Source organism: Pongo pygmaeus, chromosome 8, assembly GCF_028885625.2.
Source record: "Pongo pygmaeus isolate AG05252 chromosome 8, NHGRI_mPonPyg2-v2.0_pri, whole genome shotgun sequence".
NCBI lineage: Eukaryota > Metazoa > Chordata > Mammalia > Primates > Hominidae > Pongo > Pongo pygmaeus.
In genome coordinates this window covers 61,446,314-61,458,849 of record NC_072381.2, presented here as the reverse complement: position 1 = coordinate 61,458,849, position 12,536 = coordinate 61,446,314, and positions in this window count along the sequence as shown.

The window sequence follows — 12,536 nt, the reverse complement described above, 5'->3', positions numbered from 1 at the left end:
AGAGCTAACTATCCTAAATATATATGCACCCAATATAGGAGCACCCACATTCATAAAGCAAGTCCTGAGTGACCTACAAAGAGACTTAGACTCCCACACATTAATAATGGGAGACTTTAACACCACACTGTCAACATCAGACAGATCAACGAGACAGAAAGTCAACAAGGATACCCAGGAATTGAACTCAGCTCTGCACCAAGCCGACCTAATAGACATCTACAGAACTCTCCACCCCAAATCAACAGAATATACATTTTTTTCAGCACCACACCACACCTATTCCAAAATTGACCACATAGTTGGAAGTAAAGCTCTCCTCAGTAAATGTAAAAGAACAGAAATTATAACAAACTATCTCTCAGATCACAGTGCAATCAAGCTAGAACTCAGGATTAAGAATCTCACTCAAAACCGCTCAACTACGTGGAAACTGAACAACCTGCTCCTGAATGACTACTGGGTACATAACAAAATGAAGGCAGAAATAAAGATGTTCTTTGAAACCAATGAGAACAAAGACACAACATACCAGAATCTCTGGGGTGCATTCAAAGCAGTGTGTAGAGGGAAATTTACAGCACTAAATGCCCAAAAGAGAAAGCAGGAAAGATCCAAAATTGACACACTAACATCACGATTAAAAGAACTAGAAACGCAAGAGCAAACACATTCAAAAGCTAGCAGAAGGCAAGAAATAACTAAAATCAGAGCAGAACTGAAGGAAATAGAGACAAAAAACTCTTCAAAAAATTAATGAATCCAGGAGCTGGTTTTTTGAAAGGATCAACAAAATTGATAGACTGCTAGCAAGATTAATAAAGAAAAAAAGGGAGAAGAATCAAATAGACACAATAAAAAATGATAAAGGGGATATCACCACCAATCCCACAGAAATACAAACTACCATCAGAGAATATTACAAACACCTCTACGCAAATAAACTAGAAAATCTAGAAGAAATGGATAAGTTCCTTGACACATACACTCTCCCAAGACTAAACCAGGAAGAAGTTGAATCTCTGAATAGACCAATAACAGGAGCTGAAATTGTGGCAATAATCAATAGCTTACCAACCAAAAAGAGTCCAGGAGCAGATGGATTCACAGCCGAATTCTACCAGAGGTACAAGGAGGAACTGGTACCATTCCTTCTAAAACTATTACAATCAATAGAAAAAGAGGAAATCCTCCGTAACTCATTTTATGAGGCCAGCATCATCCTGATACCAAAGCCTGTCAGAGACACAACCAAAAAAGAGAATTTTAGACCAATATCCTTGATGAACATTGATGCAAAAATCCTCAATAAAATACTGGCAAACCAAATCCAGCAGCACATCAAAAAGCTCATCCACCATGATCAAGTGGGCTTCATCCCTGGGATGCAAGGCTGGTTCAACATACACAAATCAATAAACGTAATCCAGCTTATACACACAACCAAAGACAAAAACCACATGATTATCTCAATAGATGCAGAAAAGGCCTTTGACAAAATTCAACAACCCTTCATGCTAAAAACTCTCAATAAATTAGGTATTGATGGGACGTATCTCAAAATAATAAGAGCTATCTATGACAAACCCACAGCCAGTATCATACTGAATGGGCAAAAACTGGAAGCATTCCCTTTGAAAATGGGCACAAGACAGGGATGCTCTCTCTTACCACTCCTATTCAACATAGTGTTGGAAGTTCTGGCCAGGGCAATTAGGCAGGAGAAGGAAATAAAGGGTATTCAATTAGGAAAAGACGAAGTCAAATTGTCCCTGTTTGCAGATGACATGATTGCATATCTAGAAAACCCCATTGCCTCAGCCCCAAATCTCCTTAAGCTGATAAGCAACTTCAGCAAAGTCTCAGGATACAAAATCAATGTACAAAAATCACAAGCATTCTTATACACCAACAACAGACAAACAGAGAGCCAAATCATGAGTGAACTCCCATTCACAATTGCTTCAAAGAGAATAAAATACCTAGGAATCCAACTTACAAGGGATGTGAAGGACCTCTTCAAGGAGAACTACAAACCACTGCTCAAGGAAATAAAAGAGGATACAAACAAATGGAAGAACATTCCATGCTCATGGGTAGGAAGAATCAATATCTTGAAAATGGCCATACTGCCCAAGGTAATTGATAGATTCAATGCCATCCCCATCAAGCTACCAATGACTTTCCTCACAGAATTGGAAAAAACTACTTTAAAGTTCATATGGAACCAAAAAAGAGCCCGCATCGCCAAGTCAATCCTAAGGCAAAAGAACAAAGCTGGAGGCATCACACTACCTGACTTCAAACTATACTACAAGGCTACAGTAACCAAAACAGCATGGTACTGGTACCAAAACAGAGATATAGATCAATGGAACAGAACAGAGCCCTCAGAAATAACGCCGCATATCTACAACTATCTGATCTTTGACAAACCTGAGAAAAACAAGCAATGGGGAAAGGATTCCCTATTTAATAAATGGTGCTGGGAAAACTGGCTAGCCATATGTAGAAAGCTGAAACTGGATCCCTTCCTTATACCTTATACAAAAATTAATTCAAGCTGGATTAAAGACTTAAACGTTAGACCTAAAACCATAAAAACCCTAGAAGAAAACCTAGGCATTACCATTCAGGACATAGGCATGGGCAAGGACTTCATGTCTAAAACACCAAAAGCAATGGCAACAAAAGCCAAAATTGACAAATGGGATCTAATTAAACTAAAGAGCTTCTGCATAGCAAAAGAAACTACCATCAGAGTGAACAGGCAACCTACAAAATGGGAGAAAATTTTCACAACCTACTCATCTGACAAAGGGCTAATATCCAGAATCTACAATGAACTCCAACAAATTTACAAGAAAAAAACAAACAACCCCATCAAAAAGTGGGCAAAGGACATGAACAGACACTTCTCAAAAGAAGACATTTATGCAGCCAAAAAACACATGAAAAAATGCTCACCATCACTGGCCATCAGAGAAATGCAAATCAAAACCACGATGAGATACCATCTCACACCAGTTAGAATGGCAATCATTACAAAGTCAGGAAACAACAGGTGCTGGAGAGGATATGGAGAAATAGGAACACTTTTACACTGTTGGTGGGACTGTAAACTAGTTCAACCCTTGTGGAAGTCAGTGTGGTGATTCCTCAGGGATCTAGAACTAGAAATTCCATTTGACCCAGCCATCCCATTACTGGGCATATACCTAAAGGACTATAAATCATGCTGCTATAAAGACACATGCACACGTATGTTTATTGCGGCATTATTCACAACAGCAAAGACTTGGAACCAACTCAATTGTCCAACAATGATAGACTGGATGAAGAAAATGTGGCACATATACACCATGGAATACTATGCAGCCATAAAAAATGATGAGTTCCTGTCCTTTGTAGGGACATGGATGAAATTGGAAATCATCATTCTCAGTAAACTATCGCAAGAACAAAAAACCAAAAACTGTATATCCTCACTCATAGGTGGGAATTGAACAATGAGAACACATGGACACAGGAAGGGGAACATCACACTCTGGGGACTGTTATGGGGTGGGGGGAGGGGGGAGGGATAGCATTGGGAGATATACCTAATGCTAGATGATGAGTTAGTGGGTGCAGCACACCAGCATGGCACATGTATACATATGTAACTAACCTGCACATTGCGCACATGTACCCTAAAACCTAAAGTATAATAATAAAAAAAAAGAAATAAAACCTATATTATTATTTCAAAAATGCCAAGTAGTTCATCTAATGGGAAAGATGAGTGAAAGGTTTGCAGAGTGGCAAGATAAAAACAAATTAAAATTTGCATATTTATTGATGCCAGTAAATAAGTAGAAAAATAAAATATGGATAATCATGAATGTTATCTCTACATATACATAAAAAGGAAATTTAACATTAAATGGGATTGATAGTAATGCAAATATACTGGAACACAGTAGAATATGCAAATTACTGTGATTGGAAAAGTGGGAAACGAATAAATTGAAATGGAACAATTTTGCAATGTAAGAGATGGGTATAAACATATTTGTACAACAAAGTATATTAAATAATAAACATTAAGTAAGAAGAGTAGAAATCCAAGTGTATAAATTATCACAATACATAGGAAGAAGCTGAATTTAATCATCTCAAATGAGTTCAGATTGGATTAAATAATACTATGTACTCCTTAGGAAAACTAGAAAAGTGTTAATATTATTGTTAGGTTATAAATGTTCAAAATGAGTATAAATAAAAATAAAATTACTGCATTGACATACATGTAATGCAAATAGGATGCAAGAGCAAACATTTGAAATGGGGCAATAAAATATTCCTAAAATTAAAATATAAATTTTTGCTGTATGCAAGTTGTTCAAAATACAGAAAATGGGCAGCAGCAGTACCCATCTACTTTCACAGGTTGTTATAACCCTCTTATAAAAGCGGAGACAGAGATAATACAAGAAGGAATCATTATTGGCCAGTTTCTCTTAAAAACATATGTTAAAAAATTATAAATAAGATATTCACAAAAACAATCAAGTAGTATATTAAATTAATAATTTACCTAAATACGCTTAAGAATGTAATGATGATTCGACTTTAGAAAATCTATATTTCCTATATCTGCGATAACAAATAGAATAATGTAATTTCAAGCACTTAGATGAAAGCTGATAAATTCAAATGAGTATTTAAGAAGTACCACTGCCTGTTTTTTGATAGGAAACTCTTAGAACACTTGGAATAAAACAGAACTTTGTTACCCTGATAATAGATAACCAATGAAAAATTACAGCAATCGTCAAACTAGCAAAAATTGGATATATTCCATTAAATTCAACAATGCTCACCATTGTTACTACTTTTGTTATTGTCCTAGTTAAAGTGATACAATAAGACAAATGAATAGTAGGTATAAAATTTGAAAATGAAGAGGAAAAATATGTATTTTTGGCCTAATATATCTCTCTTCCTTTTTTTCTTAAAATATGATTGTCTATAAATTCCAAAAAAATGAAAGGGAAACTATTAGAAATAATAGAAGTTCAGTCAGATGGTCACATAAAAGATTAACATGCAAAATCAATATTATATTTTCTATACAACATAAATAATTATAATTTTTTCTATAGAAAAGGATCACATTGAAGACCTATTGATACAAACATTGAAGAAAATATGAATAATTTCATAATGTATTCATAAATGAGAGGTCTGAGTCTCAATATTTATAAAGTTGAATCTTAAAAAACTTACCAATAATCAAAATAAATTGACTAAGAAACGTGTGAGTTTTTTTTAAGAAACTTGATAGATTGATTTTAGAATTAACAAAAATAGTCTAAATGCAAGACTAGTCAAAACAATTCTGCCAAGAAACAACGAAAGGCATCTTGCACTACCAGTGATTAATACATGTTTACTGCTTCCACTTTGAGATAATGGAATAACTCGAATTTGGAAAAGACTCACAGGAAAAAAATGCAAAATGAAACAAATAAGTTGCAAAAAAGAATCTGTTTGATGATAAGTGAGTCCCTGAGGCAACCAGGATTTGAGGATTCAAGATTCCGAAGAGAAGGGAACTACAGAAAGATGAGATAGCAGTCTTTAAGCATCTTTCCTTAGAAAAGTTTGACAGTTTTTGCTTTGATACAAGAAGCTGCAAATCAAGCAGATGGCTTGGACCAGGAGACAAAGATATCTGGAAGTCCTCCATGGCTAGAGATTTGAAATTTCAAGTTTGGGACTGTTCATAAAAGTAAGTGCTTGAAGATCCAAGTTCTTAGAAAGTAGGGAGGAGCAAAGAAGCAAGCCTAACACTCTAATAGTTTTAGCTTGAGGCAGTTGTTACATTTTTTAAACTGTGAAGGCCAAAAGACTAAGAAGAGAGATGGAAAACTGTTGAAAACCAGAGTAGAATTTTAGCAGTATCCCAATGTCAAGCAAACAAAAGTTGGAGTTCAGGACCTACAAGAAAGTGGCATCACAGTAAATTTTACAGGTTCCCCATTGTGATCCGTGAAGTCTTCATCCTAAAATTAAGTGCAAAGCACCTATATACTGAAACTCAAAAATTCTGCACTTCAGCTAGATGAAAAGCCTTTGAAAAATCGGTATAGATTGTCTAGCAGTTTTCCTTGAGAACCCCAAGACTGGGGTCCAGGGCTCACAAAAAAGAGAGGCCATACTAAGTTCTACCGGATTAGAAATTAGAGGTCCTCTTTCTAGAAACAGAGTTAAGTAGGGCTTTATAAAAGCTGCAGTTCAGCAGTTTTTGTCAGTCCCTAATTTGATTAAGGTGATTCCCCTGCCTTGGCCTATCATAAGAATTAACTTCTCCAAATCCTTAAAATTTTTTATACAAAATATGTAGCATGTCAAAAAAAGGGACCAAGAGAAAAAAATAGAAAATAGACACATAGATCTAATACATGATCCAATTATTGGAGTTATCACTGTGGACATGAAAATGCTACTATTCATGTACATAAAAATGTTGACAATATGCAGAATTTCATCAGAGAATTGAATTTATATACTTAAAACTTTGAAAACTGTATATTTAATTTATGCAATGATAGAAATTTAAAAAAAAGAGCAAATTAAATCTAAGGCACATAGAAAATAGGAAATAACAAATATCATAGTGGACATCAATAATGATGTAGATCAGAGGTCAGCTCACTGTTTTGGTCAGTAAATATTTGAAGCTTTACAGATCATATGGTCTCTGTCACAACCACTAAACCCTGCTGTTGTAATGTGCAGTCATAGATAACATGTAAACAAACAGTCAAGTCAAGACCTGGCTCTTTCCAAAGAACAAAAATATTGATAAAATTTTGCCTAAACTGATCAAGAAAAAAAGAGAGAATACACAAATTACTAATATCAAGATTGAGAGAGGGACTACCTTTACAGATATAGTAAGCATTAAAAGAATAATAGAGGAAAAATCTATGAATATGTCAATAAATTTGATGATGGGTGAAGTGGATCAATTCTCTAAAAAAATACAAATCATGGCCGGTCATGGTGGGTCACGCCTGTAATCCCAGCACTTTGGGAGGCTGAGGCAGGTGGATCACCTGAGGTCAGGAGTTTGAGACCAGCCTGGCCAACATGGTGAAACCCCGTCTCTACTAAAAATACAAAAATTAGCCAGGGGTGGTGGTGGGCGCCTGTAATCCCAGCTACTCGGGAGGCTGAGGCAGGAGACTGTCTTGGATCCAGAAGGCAGAGGTTGCAGTGAGCAGAGATTGCATCATTGTACTCCAGCCTAGGAGACAGAGTGAGACTGTTTCTCAAAAAAAAAAAAAAAAAAAAAAAAAAAAAATACAAACCACTAAAACTAACCCAAGAAGTAGGAGAAATCTCAACAAATCTAAATTAAGTAAAGAAGTTGAATTACTAGAAATACCATTTGACCCAGCCATCCCATTACTGGGTATATACCCAAAGGACTATAAATCATGCTGCTATAAAGACACATGCACACGTATGTTTATTGTGGCACTATTCACAATAGCAAAGACTTGGAACCAACCCAATTGTCCAACAATGATAGACTGGATGAAGAAAATGTGGCACATATACACTATGGAATACTATGCAGCCATAAAAAATGATGAGTTCATGTCCTTTGTAGGGACATGGATGAAATTGGAAATCATCATTCTCAGTAAACTATCGCAAGAACAAAAAACCAAACACCGCATGTTCTCACTCACAGATGGGAATTGAACAATGAGAACACATGGACACTGGAAGGGGAACATCACACTCTGGGGACTGTTGTGGGGTGGGGGGAGGGGGGAGGGATAGCATTAGGAGATATACCTAATGCTAAATGGCAAGTTAATGGGTGCAGCACACCAGCATGGCACATGTATACATATGTAACTAACCTGCACATTGTGCACATGTACCCTAAAACTTAAAGTATAATAATAATAAAAAAAGAAGTTGAATTACTAGTTTAAATTTCTCACAAGAAAAGTTAAAGCCCAAGTGGATTCAGTAGTAAATACTGTCAAACATTTAAGGAAGAAATGATATGAGCTCTAAAAAATATTTGAGAAAATACAGGAGGGAAGAATATTTCTCATTTTATGAAGCTGGTATTATGCTGATAGTAAAGCCAAAGTCATCAAAAGACACAAAGTAAAACAACAACAAATAATCTACAGACCAATATTCCTCATAAAGGTAGATTTGGTTCCTTATCAAAATATTAACAAATTGAATTTAGCAATATACAAAAAGAATAATGCATCATAACCAAGTGGAGTTTATCCTTGGAATGCAGTTATTTTAACTTCTGAAAATCGCTAAATGTCACGCATCATATTAATAAAGAAGTCATATGATCATCTCAATAGATGTTGAAAAAATCTGAGAAAAGAATTTTATTTTTCATGAAAAACAAATTTATGATAAAATCTCTGAGTGAACCACCAGCAACAGTGGGATAATTTTCAATCTGATATGGCCATCTATTAAAAACTTAGAGCTAATATTATACTTATTGATTAAAGAGTGGATGTTTTAGCCTAATTTCAAAAAACTAAAAAGGTAAGATTGTCATTTCTCAATGCCTCTTTCTAAAAATTTTTACTCTTTTGATTTGGTTGGCTCTGCTCATAGGCCTGGAAATTTTGTTGTGTTATGGTAATCAATTTTGTGCACAGCCAAAATAAAGATAAAAAACTTTACTGAGCATGTGCTATGAATTTTTAACTGTACCAACCACTGTATTAATTTCTTCACACATATTATCTGGGTTAATTCTTAGATAAACTCTTAGACACATGTAGCCTCTTTTTTTACATGTGGAAAAACTGATGCTCCCAAAAGTTAAGTAATTTGCTTGAATTCATAGAAGTTATGAAAGATAAAGCTAAGATTCAAATGCAGGCCTGACTCTATTCCTGTCATTTAGAAAACAATTTTAGAATTTTGAAATTCCAGAACATTTTAATTATGTTTATTTTATGAATGTTCCATCTTAATTAGGATTCATTAAAAGTCTTTTCCTTCTCATAGCAAATAACTGCCTAACTTAAACAAATTTAATAAATGATCACATATTCTTTGAAACAATTTTCATCAACTCATAGCAACCATTATTAATTAATATAGAGAATATATTACTTACTATTTCAAATGAGAAACATATATATTACAGCAATGTGCTATAAATTTAAAATAATTGCTTTTTAATGGTCATTGCTACCAAATTTATCTTTTATATTTCCACCTTCTAAATTTCTGGGTATTACTAATGGATTCTTTGTTTTGTTTCCTCACAAGATTTATTCTCCTCCAGGGAATACCCTACAGCTTTGATGAAGTTAACATGGTTTTCAGTGGATATATGTTTGCTACCTCTTCTATGTCCCTAAAAGTACAAATAAAAATAGTCAGTTTTATTGCTTTTCAAATTATAGAGATTTAACATTTTATGGATTGGACTTTATGATTCCATCCCATAAATACCACAGGAACATTTTGTTCTATGTCACTCAGCAGAAAAAAGTATATTTTATTACTCCTAATCTATATGCTAAATTACTGCTTACTATTAATGAATCAGCACATTTTGTATACTCATGTAAGAGTTGTATAGTGTTTCTTTTCACATTTTATTTTCTAATACACATGAAAAAGTTCGGTTGTGTACCTGGTGTAAGAAGATATACAATTTTTATCTCAAAAATAATTCATTAATAATAATCCTAATAATCCTAAAAGGCTACTCCCAGTGTCCTCACCCCCACTTCCACCCCCAGTGATCTGCTGTGTGCCTTCTGCTTGCTGTTACATACAGATCTTTTTCAGGGCTCTCCACTCTCTTCCATCAGTTTGCTTGCTATTTATCTACTTTTGCACCTATAACATAATGTTTTAATTGCTACAGTTTGAGTTCTCCCAACATATGATTTTGCAAGAATTGCTTGGCTATTCTTGGCATTTTACATGTGCAAATAAATTCAGATCAGCTTGTCAAGTTTCACCAAGAAAGTTTGGGATTTTTAGTGGAATTGCTTTATATCTATATATCATGGGTCTATAGATATAAATGTAGATAGGTAAAAATTTGGAGGAAATTTACATTACATATAATCTATACATATACATAGATAATTAAAATACATGAAAAATTATATATAAGGTGTGATGGAATTAATGAAATTACACTATATTAAAATCATTGCTCTTTCCAGGAAGAAAAATCTAGTTAGTAGTAGTCTTTGATATGTGAAAATTTCCCCTTGTGACCTTTTGTCAAAAGATTACTCTGAGATTTTCACTTTATTTACTTTCAAGTTTTCCTATGCACCAGAATGGCTTAAGGGCTGCTAGAGATAAGCTATTTGGTGGCATAAAGAGAAGCCTAGTAGTGGAAATTAAAAGATCTGTCATGTAGACAGGCAAGGTATGCCAGGCTACATCGCCACAGGGAAAAAACAGACAAAAATCGTGGGTAAAGAGAATAGAGATGGGGTGACAAATATGTCTAATTAATGTACCCAATAATATAGCCTTATAATGTATAGAACTAAATTAAAATAAATAAAACAGAAAATTGATAAATCCAAAATCACAGTGAGAGAGTTAATGCAACTGTGGCAGTTTAGACAGTACACATAGATTAAAAAATTTATAAGCATATAGGAGATTTGATAAATCTAATTAATAACTCAATTGAATTGGCCTTTATAAAATACTGCACCCCAAAACTGAAGGAAAATATCTTTTAAATTACATACAAGTTATATGGCAAGCCAACTGACCATATATCTGATGACAGAGCAATTTCAAGAATTTTTAAAAGATGAAATCATATAAATTGTGTTCTTTGGCTGTAGTTGTAGTATTCTATAGAAAAATAAGAAAAGCCAGCTAGAAAAACCCCATGTATTTGGAATTTATGAAATATATGAGTCCAGAAAAACCATAATGGAAATTAGAATATATTTAAAATTAATTTATTATAAAAAGAATATCTACAAAAACAAAAAAGTAAAGCCATAATTAGTGGAACCTTTACAACCTTAATTATGTTAGGAAAGAAAGGCTGAAGATAATTGAGCGAAGCATTCCTCTCAAGAAGCTTGAGAAAGAACAGTGAAGAAAAATAGAAGGAAGAAAATAATATTAGAAATTAATGTAAAAGTAAGTAAATATATAACAGGATAAACAAAGCAAAAACTTGTTTAACTGTAAAGATGAATAAAGTTGGTGCATCTCTAGTGAGAAGATGAAGAAAGAGAAAGCATAATATCAATAATGAAAAAAGGCATCACTGCAGGTAATGCAGAAATTAAGATAATATAAATATATTATGCTAATAAGGTAAAAATTTATGGTTAACTATGCACGTATATGTGATAAATATTAACTCAAGGATAAATAAAAAAATGAAACCATCATATTATCAATAAATGCATTAAGAAAGAAGTGAAGTATTTTTTAAATAAAAACTTAGGTCTCAGATAGCTTCCTTAGCAAATTTTGCCAATTTTTCAAAGATGATTCTCCATATCAAACAAATTATTTCAATAAATAGATCAAGAGGAAACATTCCAAAACTCAATCCATGACACTATCATAACCTGTCACAAAAATTTAAAAATATACAAGATATGCAAAAAATAGGTTAAATTTTTACTCATGGATATATATATATATGTGAATATTCCTAAACAAAATATTACCAATGTGCCATTTAGCAGTATATGAAAAATGAGTTTCTAAGATAAGTTTATATCCAGAATGCAAGGTTTGTTTAATATGGGAAACCTATTAATATCAGTCAAAACATTAACAGATCACAGAGAATAGAAATATATGAAAATTTTAATGGTTATCAAAAAAGCACTTGATAATTTCAACAGCATTTTATAATAGATAATTTAGCATATTTGGGCCTCAAAAAGTCCTTTCAATGTAATGTATGTCAATAAAATATAGAGCAAGCTTCAAACTTAGTGTTGAATCATTGAAAGTCATCACAACTGTAGAAGTCCTATAAATCAAAGGAAAAGAGATAACTCAGTAGGAAAAAGAACTACAATTTGAACAAACTATAACAGGAAATCCAAACCAATATATATATATGAAAGTAATCATTAATAATCAGGGATTCGAACATTACAATCACAATTCAGAACAATACATAATATATTGGCAAAAGCTATAATTTTGACAATAACAAGTGGTGGTGGCAGGTACATGGAGATATGGGAGTTCTCACATACTGCTATTAGAGTATAAATGTGTACATTTGTAAAACAGTATGACATCAGTGATTTAGAAACTACTCATATTCTATAGCTCAGCAAGTCTGTTTCTATCAGATGCTGTAAAGAAATATATGCACATTTTCACCAGGAAAATATGCAGAAGAATGTTCATAGCACCATTTTTCTTAACTCCAAACTAGAAAGAATTTAACTATGCTAAACATTCAAATGGGCAAATAAATTGCTGCCTGTGGAATATTACAAACAAGT